The 18,427-nt window shown below is 44.8% G+C and overlaps 1 protein-coding gene across 3 annotated transcripts in view; it reads right to left on the bottom strand.

Annotated features, from left to right (window-relative positions):
- GNB4 (G protein subunit beta 4) overlaps positions 1 to 14,615 on the bottom strand; it is a 30,894-nt gene extending 16,279 nt beyond the window's left edge. Inside the window, exon 1 of one of the 3 annotated variants that reach the window (XM_040073925.1) lies at positions 14,535 to 14,615. The gene's annotated coding sequence lies outside the window, so the exon portion shown is untranslated. Of the gene's footprint in view, positions 1 to 13,969; positions 14,086 to 14,534 lie in introns of those variants that run through there. The other 2 variants (XM_040073926.1, XM_040073927.1) reach the window with 2 other exon arrangements.
- Between the last annotated feature and the right edge of the window lie 3,812 nt (positions 14,616 to 18,427).

Raw genomic sequence — 18,427 nt, 5'->3', positions numbered from 1 at the left:
AAGTTGCAGACCTCTGGAGAAACCCCTGTATTTGGTCTGGCTACTGGTTCGCTGCAGTTCAGTAGTGATGTGCTCTAAAAGACTAACTGGAATGGGTTTTCCCATCTATAAAACACCATATTCATAGGATTTAAAGAGTGAAAAGTTTTGGTTCAAAGCAATTTGTAGAAAAAAAAATCACCCTTGGACTAACAGTTTTATACAAGCGTTTGAGAGCTACAAAGTTTATTGCTGCTTAAGAAGAAAAGTATCTACTAATTATCCATCTATTTCCTTTCAACCTCTGTGCTTCCCACTGGTCCAAGTCGATTTCAGAACCAAGTCACAAACATAGATTAAGCTGGATCATCTCCAAATCAAAATACATCTCCATCAGTAAGAGGGATGGTGACTCAGCTCTAACCAGTATTTCCAGCTATATGTAAGCAAACTGTGAGGTTCACACCTTTCCCTTCCTTAAGCCTGTGCTCTGTTCAATGACAAAGATGTTGTAATTCACATGGGAATTCTCCAGGAGACTTCTCCATTTCATACTGTGTTCCTTTTTCAGAAGCCCAGACTACTTAACACTGCTGAATGTACAGCAGGATAACATACAAGCCATCAACACTCGTGTCCAATTTTAAAGATTAAGCATTAAAAACATGGCATTAATCACATACCTTTATTGGCTATCAAGTTTAATGACAGCCTTAATGCCTTTAATGAGGATATTGCTATGAAATATAGCCCCACTTTCAGTTCTGACAATGTCAAATTAACCTTTTCCGTACAATCTCCCCCTTTTATTCCAGAACCTAATAGACAAAACAATGGACTCAAAGGTCTAAAGCCAGCCAGCCATGCTGTCTGCCAGTGTTTAGTAGTCTTAGGTGCTATTTTTAACAGGAGATAAAGATTCCTAGCAGGGAAGTTGATGTATCTCTAATTTTCTGAGAAGGGAAGTCAGCTTCTGCCCTGTGATGTGCCACACACTTCAGTGCTCTGTAGACAGTCACTTCAAATTCTCACAGAGAATTACTGATCATAAAGAAAGTGACACTATTCACAGCTGGAAGCATGCATGGCCAGTCACATGCACCCAAAGTTAGGGCATTTTTCTATTCACAGGTAAAGCTGTGAGCAGATTTGAGAATGAGCAGCAGCATTGCACTGGCATTCAAAGAGCATCAGAGACAATTTTGCACATAAAGTTAATGCTAATTAATGTCACTCATATCAGCACTGTTCACCACTAATCCCATTGCTGCAGCAGCAGCTGCACAGCTGTTAAACTTCACAGCTTTAAACCATGTTACACTTCTCCAAGTTCCTACATGGACAAACTCCAGAAGCCTTCTCACTCACCCACATGTCTTCAGTTTAAAAATAATTCTGAAGTGAATAAAAACATAATGATCCTTCATATTTTTGAAAGAAACTTTTTCAGTAGTGGAAAAGCCCTAGCAGCACCAGCATGTTCTAAATCTGCAAAGCCTTAAGCATTACTGCTCAGTAGAAATGTGTCAGTGGTTCAAGGTCAAGCCACACCTCAATGAGCAGAGCTGCCTTCAAACCAGCACACACTTCCACAAAATCCAGGTCCACTTTAGAACTGGTTCACTCTAGCATTAAGCATTAAAGTTCCTTTCCAGCACACAGCATTTGAACAACTAACTCTGTGATACTAAGCTATGTATAAACACCAAGATACTACAATAAACAAACTAAGTGCAGTTCAACTATTAAATTGAAGTGTATCCAACAGTGTTGCACTGCCTGGCAGCAGCTCCCAATGCAAAGGTCCGTGTGTTCAGATCACCACCCACCATTAAGTATTTAGCAGAAGTGGGAAAAAGATGCTTCCACTTAGAATTTTTACTTTTTTTCAAGCACTATTTTCACGTGCCCACAGGAAGCTACAGAAACTGAGTGGGTCGGGAGAAAGCTCTAACAGATGCATTTCCAGATTCACACTAACTCTGCAAGCAGCATCTCTGAACTTGTGTCAAACTCCTGTGGGAACATCTCACAACAGCAACGCAGGAAGATAAGCACATGCTTGGAAGCTTGGAACCCGTGGATGCATCTGTGTCTGTTTTAACGCTTCTGATGCTCCAGCAGTATGGTTAAAGCGAGGTAGTTACGTGCAAAGACCATTACCCAGACTAGATTTACTTGTTGTGTTTTTAAGCCTACCAGTGATGTGACCAGTGAGGCACAGAACTGAGACGCTTGGCAGCACTGGCAAAGCAGAGGCTGCGTCCTACAAACTGTCCTCACTGCACAGAAGGAAAACACCAGCACAACCTGTGTGCTACCAGGCATCAGGTAAACAACTTGGGTTTTATCAGATTAAATGCTGGGACTGCTTTGGCAGGCCTTACAAGGATTGCCAAGAACAGAGGTGATTTCTGTGTTGCAGATTTTTCCTCATACAAAATACTGAAAACCTCAGTGGATTCATCCCCAACCTGTACTAGGTTACAAAGGACACGATTCCTGCTCGCTCTCCCCTCCAAGATCGAAATACTACAGCCTGGAAAAACCTTTATTCCAAATACAAAATTTCCCCAGGAGCCCAGCTGTACCATGCTTGGTCATATACACAGCAAAGCCATCAGCTCCTGTATCTGGATGGGCAGAAAGAGTGAGTGAGGATTCCTCATGCCATCTCAGGAGACTGGGGAAGTGTGATGTCTACTTCCCTGACTTATTCATAGTTTTAATAAATGTTGAATCAGAGAAAAAATATTCTAAGTTTGCTCAGATGCAAAATACTCATGGTTTCTGCTTTTCAGCATTCAGAGGGTAGCACCTCTGATGAAAGAGGTCAGATGCTTCTCTTCAAACACAACTCATGATGCGCACGATGTACTACGAACAATTCCACCTGCTGAGGCCTTGAGGACAGGGAAGAACCTTTCAGTACCTTTGGTAGCTGAGGGTGTGCCACTGCAGGACACCCAGAGCAGCAGGAAATGGAGTCAAGGACATGAGATGCTTCCAGAAGCTTCAGAAGCAACAGCACTGGGAACTCGTTGTGCTAACTTCACGTAGCCAGGGAGGCACATCCTTGTCCTCAGTCATTTGTAGGCTGAACTGCACCACAGTGCAATTTCTCCCCAGTGGACTTGCACAAGTGAATTTACTGATACCAAAATAAAGTGCCTCCCAAGGCAAAAATAATTAACTAAGCCAGATTCCAGTATACCTAGCGCCAAGAATGCCACTGCTAGGCTTGAGAGCTCTGCAGATAAATTACTCCTTACACTATTCCTGATTCAGTAGCGGCATCATTTGCTAAGAGTTTAATTGCTCATTATACAGGAAGGCAGTGACAAATTACCCCAGGGTCTCCTCTCCGAAGCGCACTCTCTGCATCGTGTAGACTCAAAACTTTGTGGCTGGAAAAACACGATTTTCTCTGCAAGGTACTAGAGAATTGTAAATATGCTCCTCCCCACAACAAAGGTTTGTGCCAAATATATAGAGATTAAAGGGACTGCAGAAAGAACAGTCTGTTTGACTGTATTCTTAAGAGCTATCAGAGAGTCATTTAAGTAAGAATTTCATTTTGTATCAAAAAATCAGCCCTTTAGAACTGAAGGAAGCACTTACCTATACAAATCAACATCAGGTTTTCAACTCCTATGCAGCAAGATCTCAAAGTGATCAACAGACAGGAGAAGAAAGGAGGTTCCACATGGCTTTCATGTGATCATCCCTACTAGTGATCACACAGTGGCTAAACATAAGGAATGCTAGCTACAGCACTTCACTAACTAGGGGAGAAAGACACCAAGAAATACTCAGCTCTCTCAAGGGAGATACACTGGTAACCCACAGACACTCAGGCTGTGGACCATGAGTTCTGGCTCTGAGGCTGAGCCCTAGCAGCACACACAGACCAACGCTTTATATATTCAGGATGTGCCAGAGAAGATTTTGATAAAACATTTCTTCATTTAGTGACACTAAACAAGACTTTGGCAGCTTTGCCCAGTCATTATGGCCCAAAGCCATGAATAGAGGAGAACAGAAAGAGGTTTTATCTCTTACAGCCTGAAGAGAATGAATTTGACATATTCAAAATCTACAAAGCCCTACATCAGGTGAAATCTCTGCCTGCCTTTAAATGACAACAGTCATTTAAAGTAAATGCAGTTACAAACCTTCATATATAGCAACTATTTCAGGTGGAATTTTACATAATGTATTTTCTATGGCAAAGCTGTTTGAGAACCACACACAGACTCAGCTCTCCATTAAGGAAAATGAAACACTTAATGGCTTTTTTTACTACACCTTGGCCCTACACTGCCTTTCCTTTGTTTTTCAGACACCTTTCCAGCTATCCATTCTCCCAAGCCTTCTTTGTTCTGACTTGGAGCAGTACTGCATCGATACACAAAGACAACAAAGCAAGAAGCTTTTATGCTGGTCAACTAATACTTGAATCCCAGGAGAATAATGCTGGGATAAGTTGAAATAACAGTATATAAGGGCTGTAATTGCCCTATTGTGTACCTTGCTCTTTATCTCTCCTCTCAAACCTCTTAAGTGCATCTCCTTCCTTACTTTATCTTTAACGTATGTTTTGAGGAGTGCACTTACTGCAAAACATCTTACACACATCAGTTAAGTAAGAAAATAATAGTTATTCCCTCAAAAAAAAAAGGTTACAATTTAGAAAATAAGCCTGGAAATCCTAACCGAATCTTTTCCCTAAGATTTTTAAATGTTCGTTTTGTCAGAAGGAATTAATTGCCACTCTGATTTCCGATCCCCAGGCAGATGCAAAGGAGAGCTCTCCCATGCTCAGGGCCTCTGGTCTCCCCAAGAAGAAAACAGGAAGCAGCCTGGGTGTGACCTCGCTCACTGAGGTCAGTGCTATTGTTGCACTTCTGCACATTTTGGAAGTGTTTTAAAGTGATATGTCTCCATTATAGCTTTGGTACAAAAACAGGAAATAATCAACCAACGCCTCTCAAGAGGAAGGGTATGAGCAGAACTTACTTAAACACCCATTCCTCTAAGAGATACCATCCCCAATTTTAAGGGACCAATGAACATGCGTGCTGAAAACTGCATGGACAGCTGGAATGGGGAGGTCACAGGAGAGACTCAAGCAAATGGCAAATGAGTGGGAGTCAGGTCTCGCCTCTCGGTGTGCCCTGAGCAGTTAGAGCAGGAACACAACCCCACCCACCAACCCGGTGGCACAGGCAGTTTCAAGGCAACAACATCGCTCCTTCCTGCCTTCACCAGAACACCTCGGACCTGCTCATGATGAAGGGCAGAAATACGTGCCATTTTATACACACGTTCACACGCAGCCAGGGACTTCACCAGGACTTTGAAATAAAGCCTGCCACATCAAAGCGCTTCTGTTTACCACAAGAACTACCTGGAGTTATGAACAGAATATAAACCTTTGCGTTCGCCTTCAGACTTGAGCCCTGTAAACAACACCCTGGAGCGTTCTCCAGGCACAGAGGGGAGCAGAGGAAGCAGCAGCTCCAGCACGTCCCGCGGCGCTGCCGCGCCTGGAAGCCATCGCTCGGCTCAGCGAGAGCGAACCCGCACGGGCCGCGCTGGAACTGGGTCATCTTCAAGGTCCCCTTGAACCCAAACCACTGTGAGGTTCCACAGGGAGCAGCCCCAGCACACCAGGGCACGGCCCACGTTGGGTTTGGTGACCGCTTTGCTCACGGTTTCCATGGACGGCAAACAGACCGACAAACAGCGACCTTGTTGACAGCAGTCGCGAAACGGACAAAGGAAATCAATTCAGAAATTAAAGTGAAGTGATTCTTAAGTTTACTAGTAAAAACATCGCCGACTTGAGACTGTTACCCTTCATTTGGCTGACAGCTCATGAGATTGGTATCTCAAGCTCAGAGATAAGAGAGTTTATTTCTAAAACCCAGCTAGAGTCTAAGCCAAGTACATTCATAAAACACATCCAGAAAGGCCTTACTCTTCTTAACCCACACACACACTAGATTCTTGGAAAAAAGCTTTAAGAAATTCAGTGTTAATCATAAGGCTGAGAAAAGCACAGGAAGGAAAGAATTTTTTAGTTATGAATATTTCACAGTCCAACAGTGATTTTTCCAAAAATAACATTCTTGCATCTTATATTCATTATGTTCACTTCCAGGTCAAAATGTTTTGGTATATAAGCACAGAATTATTTTTATCGCACTCGCTGCAAACAGAACTTCATGTGAAATTCAAATGATCTTTTCTTTAGTGACTATAATAATGATTCCCCAGTAAAAACTCATTTCACTGACCTCAGGACTCTCTATCACTGAATTGGTTTTGCAATTCAAATCATGTAAGACATGACAAGAAAGATCTTAATGAAGCAGAAAGATATAACCCTAAGTAAGACGACAGACATGTTTCCGGTCCAGCTTCTTCCTTTGGGACAGACAGGTGGACACACATATGGAATGAGCTGAGGGCTTTTGTCTCTCCCAATACCCAGCCATACCCAGGAGCTATTTTAACATTTTAGTAAGAAACCTGAACTGCAGAGTGACAATTCAAAGTAATTTTGAAAGACCCTCATTTACATTTAAATCCACCTCTAAGCAAGTTTGATTTGGGATGTTTTTTAAGGGGCTAATGCACTGGTATTTACTGAAGTGGCATCATGTAGGGCCCAGCAGTGCTATGCATATAAAATCTGGTCTGGCACCTACAGGCACAAAAGATTACTGAAGCAGCCTCCTGTTATCTAAGAGTGAGCAGACTGCACAGTGTGCATAAAAAGCACCAAGTGCTCAGAAAATTTTAGGTTTAAAGTAAGCCGAGAAGATACACATTAAGAGAAGCTACAGTGTCTACAGGAAAAGTGACTCCATTCAGCTCGGATGACTCTTCACTCGCCTGCAATAATTTCTAGCTGACAGTTTCTGAGAGTGGAGCATTCTCGCTGTCTTGAGGAGCAGAAAGCCCAGCAGTACCATTTACACACACACTGCATCCTTTCACACGTACCATGAGCTCGGGAGAAGCCAAGCATTAGCTGGATACACGGTCCCCAGCACCCTTCCCTCCTCCCTTGGTAGCGCAGTCACAGCCAGGCATTATGTGCTGCACATCCCCACACAGCTTACAGCTGCACCCTTTCACAGCAAAACAAGGCAATATAAACATTTGTGCTTTTTTAAATACCAGTTTGCAAAGGTCAGATAAAAGTACTCCCCTCAGGTCTAATTTTAATTTTGCTTTTGGTTCACTATACGTTTCTGGTCAATTGTGATTTGAAGCCATGAAAATTAAGTTCTCTTCCAGACTAGAGTTCAGGCTACCATAGTAAGCTTTTCTAAAAAAAAAAAAAAACCAAAAACAAAACACCAAAAACCACACCACTTTTATATTTTTTGAAAAAATCTACCAAAAACCTCACACTACACAATGATCAGAAATCCAACACTAGGAAGTAAAAACCCTATATACTGTTTTTTCACCCCTATTACTGCAATTACAGGATTAAGAGCACATGGGCTGTGTAGCTACTTCTCGTACCACATGTGATGAGACTGATATATCTAATCTAAGCTCCTGGGAATTCCTTTTGATGTTTCTCAGTAATATCTGTTTTCAAACAATCGCTTACTAAAGAAGATACAACATCCAGTACTGAAGAAAGAAGTTAAGGAAATCAGTAGCACTGTGTTCCTAACTATCTCCACACTTGCAGGGTTCTCAAAACAAAGGCTGTCTTTCTAGCGGTAATTTTTAACTGGTCCAAAGTCAGAAATTATCTATCTGCCTGGAAAGAAATGGCCCTAGATGAAGTTTCCAACAGAAGAGGATAAAAGAGAAACAAAGTGCTGCTGCAAAGAACTATATTGATTCCCACCTGTAGTAGTCTTCTACAAAGTATAACTTTTTTATATGAAAACTTTTTTTATGAACGCATGATGCTCACTAGGTTATAAAGAGCAGAATTCCCCCTGTGGAGACAAAGCCTAAGGTTATAGACAGGAATAATCAGTCAGGCACCGTGGCCAGGAGAGAGCCCATGGCTCCACAACCTGCTTTGCTCGGGGGTCTTTTCAATCCTCAGAACTTCTGCTGCTGTAAGTGCTCCCTACATGGCTCAGTCATGGTGAGCAGCACAGCAGCTCAGCTAAATCCCCGTCCATTTTAGCCCTCACCACAGAGCAGACACCACTCTTGGAAGTCTTTTGGGTTTAATGTTTGAGATATGCATTCCACCACCTGAGTTCTTCTCAGCAATGGTGACTGACAGATTGGTAAAAACAGCTCAAGATTCTTCAGCTCCTGCTTCCAGAAGCTACACACCAAGCACAGAGATGCCTGACCAATGAAAAGGCAGAGTCACAGCTCTGAAACTCTGCAGCAATTCAACTGTCTGCTAAGGCTATTGACCTTTCAGCTCTATCCTGTCACAGTTACCACGCTCTACGATTCAGGGCCACGAGGTTTCTGTAGCGATTGAGAACAGAGAATTCCTTGAGCTTCTGAAGCAGCACCACCAGGAAAAGCCAACTTTCTTCACTCCATCCCTTTTCAAAGTGCATGTCTGGCTTTTGATGACCATCTATCTGTATTTGTAAGAATGTCTAACAGATGAGCAGGAAAAAAAATGTCATAATGACTTCCCATCTCCAGCTACCTGACCTTCCAAACTAGCTGCTTTTTCCTAAAGTGTGGGCAACTGCAGTGAAGTGCTCACACCATCAAATACTCATTTACAGGACATTTACTCTGGACTTGGGATTGGTAGTTTTTTGTTTGTTTTTTTTTTTTTCTTTTGGGTGTTTTTTGTTTGTTTTTTTGTTTTTTGGGGGTTATTTTGTTTTGGTTGGGGGGCGGTGTGTTTGTCTTTTTTTTCCTGTATAAAAATAAATAAGTTGGCTCCCTCTTTTGGGATGCTTCCAAGACAAAAGAAGTTTCCCCTTTTCTGGTGTGTGTGTTTGTAGCACCAAAGCCACAGTTTTACTGTGGGCAGTCTCACTCTGCATACTTTCAATTAATTCTGTATTTAGACACCCTGTATTAAAACTCCTTGAAAAACCAATTAAGAAGTTTCTTGTCCAACAAGTGTCAATCAGTGAGATTGAAAACAGGCACTCACTGTCCTATAAAAAGCTGTAACACTTCCCTGTGGACCACTACTCCTCTCCCTTGAGATTGCCAAGAGCACCCAACCCCCCTGCTATGTCCTTCCTACCATTCAATGAAAGGAAAATGGAACTAACATCATGATTAATTTCTTGAAATTCTAGGGCATCTGGACTTAATGCTGTCATGGAAACTTCGCTGTGCCTTTTTTTTTTTTTAAACTGTTTTATTGTGCCTAATGTTGAGATTACAACAAAACTGGATCTTCCCATCAGCACTGTGCACAAGCAAAGGGAAGGGCTACAGTCTTCCTCCTCAACAGCAACACAAGATAAATACATGGTCCTAAACCTAATTCCTATTTTTTGGTGGGGAGAGAAAACTTTTATAGAATTTAACTACCTAAAACCTAGCGTACTCCAATTTAGTAATTTTTAGTACCACGACATTACATTGCACTGTCAAAATCTTTAAGTCAAATCATCAACACTGATCAAAATCATTAGGTACACACTAAATTTAGTGTGTGAAATCAGATTTTGACAAGCATAACATCTGTATGTGGAATCTGAATACTTTTTTCAGCTCAGTAACAACTAAGATCAACTTAAATCAAGAACTGAAAGAAGAAAAATACTCTTCCAAGCTGGGAATAAAATTATTTTATATGAACAATCACCTAAAGCAACCAATTATGGAACAAAAGGTCACCAAAAAATACTCAGATCAAATATTTCTTTTAAACAGACCAATTTTAAATATCATGTTTCAACAACAGATCATAAAAGAGCATCTTTAATTCTAATGCAAGACTTCAATGTATACAAATACCACAGGAATTGCATTTCAATATATAAACATAAAATTACATGAGTGCAATTTATGTTAAAATAATTACTACAAGCATATATATCAGGAAAAACATATAAAAAAAAAAAATCCAACAAAATTAAATCATCAGGTTATCCTGAAACTGCTTGGAAGCTCTGTAATAGACTAGATGCTGACCACCTGAATTAATACCTGCATGATGAAAACAAGCCAGGCAGGTCCAAGAGTTCCCACTGCTGATTGCAATGAGGTGATTTGTTCTTGTAAAGCTGCCAAGACAGTCACTGAAAGCAGCTCCAAGACCAATCTCATTTAAGAAGCACATTCAATCCTGGGATTGAGTTTATGATTTCATTTTGTTCTCCGCCTCATCCCATTTGAAAATTAAAACCTTATAAAATAATTTCAATGTTAACATTACTCAGCTTTTTTAATGTTTCAAAACACTGGGATTCACAATGACTTAAACATTTGGCTTACATTGAAAAATCCATATGATTAATATTTGTCTGAGATCTAACATAAGGAGGGGGAGAATAGTTCCTGCAAATTGTCAAACCTGTTTTGCCCCAAATAAATAATTTTATGTAATAGGTGGCACTTGAGAGTGCCTTTTGCTCTACAATACAATCAGGCATTTCCATCTTTCCCCTTCTTTCCAGTTTAAACCCTTTTAGAAGGCAAGAGATTGCAAGAGTTACAGTAACTGAATCAAAATATGGCTGTGCGTGTCACCATTTCACAAACTTTCAGACTTTCATTTCACAAAGCTGAGACATCTTAAAGGAAATGAAAGCATCTTCAATGAACGGCTTAAGTCCATCTGCACTTGTGTTAACTCTGGCTTTCATAAACCCTCAGGCCAGCTCTCCCTGTGGCACTGCCCCACAGTAACGCCCAAAACGATCTGCACATCCAGCGTCACGGGTGGCATCCAAGCTGACATTGACTCAGAGCACTCAGAAGCTCCCCTCTTGCTCTTGTGTTTCAGGCTCTCTGCAAAGACAGCTCTGCTGTTCAAACACTGCTGAAGACATGACACCAAGCCTCAACAGTGCCATCCTGTCAATTAAAGCTGCAGCTTAGTGCAGCCCTGCCTCCTGTTACCCAGAACGCTCCATGAAGCCCTCTGCACTAATATCAGGTACCAAACACAGCCTCAAGACAACAGCACACGTTCTGTGTTTTTCGGGAGCATCTGCTTTAGTTCTCTTTCGGATCTTTCGCGTAAATTCTATTACAAAACTCCGGGTTGCAAAACACAGAAGTTTCATACAAGAAAGAAACAATAACAACTAAATTTAATTACACACTTCAGAAGATGAAGTAAGTGACAGGTCTGCATCCAATTAGAAAAGAGAAAAAAAATTGGTGGAACTTAAAGAATGTTTTCTAGATTAGCAACACTATGAGTACTTTCTAAACAGCCGGTTCCAGGCACTTGGGAGCTGCATTAATCTGAGCATTGATATTTCCAGACAGCGTTAAGTACAAAACACAATCGCTGCATTATCACTGTCCCAAAGTATTTACATTCTAGGAGCACGCACTGCACGTCAAGCTCAGAGATTCTGAATTTCTTCCTAGTTCGATAAGACATTTCAAAGTGACTTCTGAGATATAAAAAAATATAAATGACTGCCTTCAGTAACACAACAGTCATAAATTAAAGACTGGCAGAAAAGAGATTAACTGAATAAGATCATGTCTCTACATACTGTGGGGATTTTTTTATTTGTATTTCTTATTCACCTTCGAAGTCTTATATTCGTAAGCTCTGTGCCGTTTTTTAAAGTTCCATAGTGGTCCAGGAGAGAACTACACAGTTCTGTATTCAAAAATATTTTTGCAAGGTTTTCTAGTGATGCTTTTCAGTCCTACACTTTTCTTTAGAAACTTGAAATGGACAAATTAAACACGAGATGCATTAGTCCTCAACTAAGCAACATGAAAATATAGTTGAAACTTTCATTATCCAACATAAATATAACTATCCATATATCAATATCCAACATAAATATAAACATAACATGACATTTGTAGCCAACCATTTTTTACTTAAGATTTAAATGACCTGAGCAGTTAATCAAGACCAACTTTCCAGGCACTTAGGAAAAGGCTGAAGTAGAGACAGAGCAGCAGCTATTTGCTGTAGCACTTTAACAATACAGAAACGAGAAAAAGACATCTGTAACCTGAAACTCAATTTTTTTCACGATTAACAGGTGAAAGGTATATACTATATACCATTATAGCAGCCTCAGTTCTCAGCCTATTAAATCTGTATAACCCATTACCCACCGGGAAAACTGCTTATTTTAGAGAAATGATAATTCAAAATACAGTTTGCCAGAGCAGACATACAGCGAGACATATCCATACACTTACGATCTCCCTCATTTCCCTAGCCCCCTCCTTCCAAGATAACATCAGTCTGTTCTTTGGAAGCACAAATTAACTTCACCACAGCTATCCTGCTTAAAAATCACAAACAAACACTGCAAAAACCCACTGAAGATTCCCATCCCATTAAGAGACTTTTAAGACTGTGAGCGCTTGTCATGTGGTTTGTTTCATCTTAATTTGTTGATATAGTTATTACTCCTGCTAGCACAGCTTCAGACTTCCCCCAGCTCTAACCAGGAATTGCATCTCCTGTAGCCGACACTTCATTGTCAGGTTAGTGACCATCTTTTACATCACTTCCCATATTTCTAACAGAACTCAGGAAGCAGCTTCAGGTTTTCCTCTGAACACTCCCATGACTTTGCAGACTCATGTTCCTGCTATTCCTACAGGAACAGTTTTCATCTCTCCCCATGCTTTCACCGCAGGTTTTAGAGGCTGGTACCTGTCTCCTCTCTCTGCACCATTTTGCCGTTCTTTCCCTTTCCTTCCCCAGTAACCTCCACCCAGCAGAGGAGCATCTACTCCTCTGCTGCTTCAGAAACTGATTATACCTGATTAAATTAAGTACCTTCTTCCTCAGCTCGGACTTAGCTTTGAGACTTACCCTGCTTCTATTTCAGAACTGAAAACCATCCTGGAAAATCATGTACTTTCCAAGCTACAATAACCAGTCTAATAAAAGGCAACATTCTCAACTGTATAATTAACAGGAGGGAAGGGATCAGATGCTTATTTTGCATCAGTTCAGATAACATTACACCATAAGCTAGTCTATCACACCTATAACTGGTAGGAATTTGGATGCTTTTCACAATTTCCAACAGAAATCAAACTAAAAATCAAAGAAAATGATAATATCAGCAACAAGTTCCAAAAAATAAAAAAGCAGATTAAAAAAAAAAAAAAAAAAAAGTAAAATAAATTTGGATGGGGAAACGAGCAACACCTACAAAGTACGATACGAAAAGCACCTAATGACTTTGCACTTTTCCTAAAGACGGGGAGCATCTTCCGATTCACCTTTGCCACAACACTCACGCAAGGCATGCAAGTCACAGCCCCTCGCCACAAAGCCGATTTATGGAATCCCGAAACCCAAAGCAGGGTCGGGTTGCTCCAGTCAGGTACAGACCCGACAGAGGAGCTTCCCCAGCTGCTCCCCAAGCCCGCGAGCCGCCTGTTGCTGCCCGCAGTACACTCCGGACCCCAAGTGCCGGCCCGGCCGATGCTGCTGGCGTGGCCGGAGCGCTCTGCACGCCCCGTGCCCCGGCCGGCACTGCCCAGCCCGGGCTGTCCCTGACCCCCAGCAGCTCCTCTCCGGCCGGAGGGACCCCGCCGCTCCCCGCGGCTGCGGCACCGAGCCGGAGCCGGCAGCACCGAGGGTCGCTGCCCCCGCCCCGCTCGCTCCTCACCTCCCAGCCCGGGGTACCCAGCGTCTCCCGCCCTTCCCCGTCCCCGGCACCACCTCGGGGGACCCTCCGCGGCGCTGCCCGGCCCCTCCCTTCCCCGCGGAGCCCGGGCGCTGTGCCCGCGCTCCGGGGCGGGCGGGACGCTACCGGGTGATGCCGCCCGTCCGTCCCGCCGCCGCCGGCGGACCCCGGGACCGCGCCCTCGCCCCGCGGCCGCCCCGGGCCCTCACCCGCGGGACTCTCCCTGTCCGGGGCTTCACCTGCCGGGGTCTCACGGCGCTGGGGCTGCAGCCGGCGGCGCCGCCCGAGCACTGCCTCCCCCCGCCCCCCCCCGGCGCTGCGGTGGTGCCGCCCATGCCCCCCCCCAGCGCGGCGGATGGGGCCGCCCAAGGGGCGGGGCGGGGCGGGTGCGGCGCTCCCCGGCGGCCCCGCGGGGGCAGCGCCGGACGCGGCACCGGGACCTCCCCGGGACCCTCCCCGGGACCGCCGAGCCCGAGCCCGCCCCGCTGGGGCCGAGGCCCATCCCCGGGCTCCGCGGCCCGGGAGGGAAGCGCACTGCAGCCTCCCGCCCGCCCGCGGTCCCGCGGGAGCGGCCGGCGCTGCCGCCGCGCCGGGAAGCGCGGCCCGCGGCCCCACGCGGGCCCCGCCCGGCCGAGGCTCCCCGGCCCCGGCGCGGCCGGCGGAGCCGCGGGGGGATCGGGCACCGCCCCGGAGCGGCCGCGCGGAGCCGCGGGAGACGGGCAGAGCCGCCCGCGGGCAGAGCCCGGCCGCCGGGACATCCCCGGGCGGAGGTACCTGCGGTGTCCGGGCGGCCGCGGAGCGCGGTGTCACCGAGCCGCCGCCATGGCGCTGCTGGGGCGGGAGCGGCTCCGCCCCGCCCGCATGGACCGGACAACGTGACGGGCCGTTGCCATGGCAGAGCCGCGTGACGTCAGAGCGCGCGCAGCGCCACGCCCCCTGCGGGCGGGGCTTCTGTCACCCCGCGTGTGACAACCGTGAGGGACGGGGCCGGGGCCGGGGTCACGGGGACACTGCGGGTGACAACCGAGGGTCACGGAGTCACCGTGGGTGACATTGGTGGTCGGACCCCAGGGCATGGGGACCGAAAGCATGGGGTCGCTAGGGAGTGAAGAGCTGATGTGGGGACCCAGAGATTTCACCTGAGGGTAGGACCCCTGGAAATGGGGACTTGGGAGTGGGGACACTGGGGGACATCAGGGACATGGAGATGGGGGTCCCAGGGAGCAAGAGAGACCTGTGCAGAGCGAGGGTGGGAGTGGGGATGGGGAGCTGGGATGTGGCACCCCGTGGAGCCAAGGGGAGCACTGCCTTCCATGAAGCCTTCAGCTCCCTGAGCACCCGCAGGCAGGCAGCCCCTCTGCTGGCCCCAGTATTCCATGGCTGATGCTCCACTGGAGTGGCCTGGGGAGGACCCTGGAAGGGCTCAGCCTGGAGAAAAGGAGGCTCAGGGGGGATCTTATTGCTCTCACAACCCCTGACAGGAGGGTGCAGCCTCTGGGTCAGGCTTTGCTCCCAGAACACAAGTGACAGGACGAGAGGACACAGTTGCAAGCCATGGGGTGTTTAAGTTGGACGTTCCTTCCATTAGAAGGAATTTCTTTGAAGAAAAGGATTGAAGATGGTGGTGGGGTCGCCGTCCCTGCAGGTGTTTACAGAAAGACTGGTCATGGCAGTCAATGCCATGGTCTGGTTGACACGGCAGTGTTCAGTCATAGGCTGAACTTGATGATCCCAGAGGTCTTTTCCAACCTAATTGATTCTGTGATTAATTAAAGTCCTATCTCCCGCTCAGCACGCAGCAGGTTGTGGTGTTTCTCTTTGGTTAGCAGTAAGGACTGACTCCACTGAACTTTGCAGATCACTAATGTGGGGGGAAAAAAGTGAAGTGTTGAAAGGGTACTCAAACCCTGTGTATTGCTTACAAAGCTGCAATCCCACATCCTGTAGTGCTGCCGCCCTCCTCACACCAGCATGTGGAACACAGACAGACCATCAGGGGCTGAATGCCAGGGGTTTGTCCGTCGTGTTGTGGATCTGTCTGACACATCTGATGCTTCTGTTGCAATCAAATTGCCAAACTACAACCACAGCCACCCAGGGACCTCGGAAGATATGGGATAGCTGATTTATGGGGTGCTCTGGCCATACCTCTTGAGTGTCTCCTGATGCCACAGGGACACCTCTGCAGAGGTGACAGCCAGCGCTGAGCCCTACTCAGCCCTCCAGCACCAACCAGGACACGCTTGCACCATCCATCTTCTCAGCACGGCTCTGCCACACCCTCAGCAACACAAACTGTCAAATTTTTGCAAAATATTTTACATGAGTACTAAAACTTCTGTGAGTAAAGCAATCTTTGCGCTATTACTGTGTTACTGATACAGCTCAGTATTAACGACAGCACGTGCTGGCACATACAGTACATACTGTAATGAAACAGCTCATTGCTTACCCTAAATCAGTCTTAAAAAGCATGCACGTTCCCTAACTGACTCAAGCCTATGATTTTAATAGCTCTGTCCTGGTTGCAAAGTCTGTGTTATGCTTCCCTGCACTGCAATACATCTGTCTTCCGTTTATCCAAAGGACAGATGTCATTCAGCAATGTGTTTACTTTGCATTTAATGAGTGATCACACAGCAAAAATCAACAAGGAATGGGTTTGATTTAGTTGGATCATACTTGAGGAAAATACACTTGTCTCAGAGTCACTGTATCACCATAAAAGTAACTTAAATTTTTATAAAGGGGAGAAATTGGTGCAAGGGAAGTTCTCCCTTAAAATATGATTGTTCCCTGACATTCTTCCTAATACAATCTTCAGAACGCTGAGGAGTGACAAGATATCATCCCAGAATGAGCACACCATTTCTCATCTTCTGTTTTCAAACAACTCTGGAAAAAACCAGGCAGCGAGGAAAGCCCTAGAAAAGTTCAGATGGTATTTGGGTAGTTACATATTATTCAATTATCAAGTTTTGTCCTTCCAGCGCTAACTAAAACATTTACAATTACATAATTTATCCTTATGACTCATTTGGGAGACAGGGAAGATTCTTCAGTTGCAGGCAGTGAAAATGAAGCACACAGGACAGGGTTCTCCACAGGGGAGCTCATCCTGCAGGGGTGGCATTGATGTGACTGTGGTGGTCCAAGGTAAACAGGAATATCAATACAAATAACAGCAACTGCGCCTCCTTATAAAACTCATCTCACCCATTGGGTAGTGAGTTTAGTCATTTATTAGACGGAGTTACAAATTCCTAGTGAAATAGAAATCCCCAGTTCTCCTGCTGTGTTTTAGCACCAGTTTTTATCCAGTTCTGCTTCTGATCACTGGTTTCACATGCCAAACCCCTCTCTACAAAATCAGAGCTACCCCTAATGGAGCCATTTTTACGCCAGTTCTGCAATATGCTTTGTATTACTTTGGAATTTATATAAGGCATCAATTTGTTCTGCAATGAAAGTGAAATCTTGGGACACAGTGCCAGATTAGTTTTTAAAATCAATATCCAGATCAGTTTCTCTAACATGTTCCCTTTGAATTATGAGCTACGACAGCCAATGCAGCAACTTTGGTTTCTGATAGATTAAATGCTGCTGGAGGCCTAAGGGGCTTGGATTCCTGCCCGATGAGTCTGAAACACCTCTGAAGGGAAGGCAGAGGAAGGGAACCTATTTGGAGATTGTGCTGATTCAGCTGTGACTGCAAACCTCAGCCAGGACAGCTCCAGCAGCACCCTAAACACCCTTTTAATGGAAATTTGTGGAACTATGTGTTAGATCAGTGAGTGGGTATGAGGAAACAATGAGATATTTTTTGGTAAAATTTCTCAGTCTTGGCAGGGCTGAGGCCAAAAGGCACAAGGATGGACAGGGACACATATAATCCAAATGACTAAAAATACCACTGCATGTCTTTTCTTGGTTCCAGAGAAATGCAAGGTTCACTGTCAGCCTGGTACTTTGCCTATACCAGAAAGCCCCCACATTTCATTAGCCCATTATCTAATTGCTTCCCAAAACATTTCAGGATACACATGAAGATTTGCTCAGGAGACAAGTCAAAGGAAAAAAAAAACAAAAAAAACCCAAGCCGTAGCTAAGAAACATAGATCCAGAGGGAATCCCCTGCACTGGTGTGACTGCATCACACAACCCCTTTGGCTGATTCAGGGAAACAAAAGAAAAAAAATTGCTCATTCAGACTTCAGAATTAATTTATCGAAGGGGCAGTCCACTTCCTTGACACCTCTACAGCGGCAAGGCTGGTTTCCTTTCAGGGTTGTTTGTGTCGCTGTCTTCCCCACAGCTGCACCGCTGCCTTTGCTTTATCCTCTTTCTTTGTTAATGTCTGACAGCTCTCCTGCCACTGCAGTCTGCAGCCCTTCAGGTGAGATGTGCTAATCTATATCTCTTCTCCCTCACTTTGCATCTTTCTTTCCAGATCTAGGAACTGAAATGGCACTTAACCCCTTATTAATAAGTAAGCAATCTCACTTCATTTTTTTCAAACCTTATGGAGAGCACAAGACTTAAAAGTTCACTTAATTTACTGATTTAATTACTCTGTTAAGCAGGATTACACATATTATCCTTCTATTCTTTATACATGATGGAAAACATATCCTCCTTCAGATATCCCTTCCTCAGTTCATTTCTAT

Source organism: Hirundo rustica, chromosome 10 (assembly GCF_015227805.2).
Source record: "Hirundo rustica isolate bHirRus1 chromosome 10, bHirRus1.pri.v3, whole genome shotgun sequence".
Lineage (NCBI taxonomy): Eukaryota > Metazoa > Chordata > Aves > Passeriformes > Hirundinidae > Hirundo > Hirundo rustica.
The sequence above is the reverse complement of the archived record's forward strand: the minus strand, read 5'-3'. Positions and strand labels throughout refer to the sequence as shown.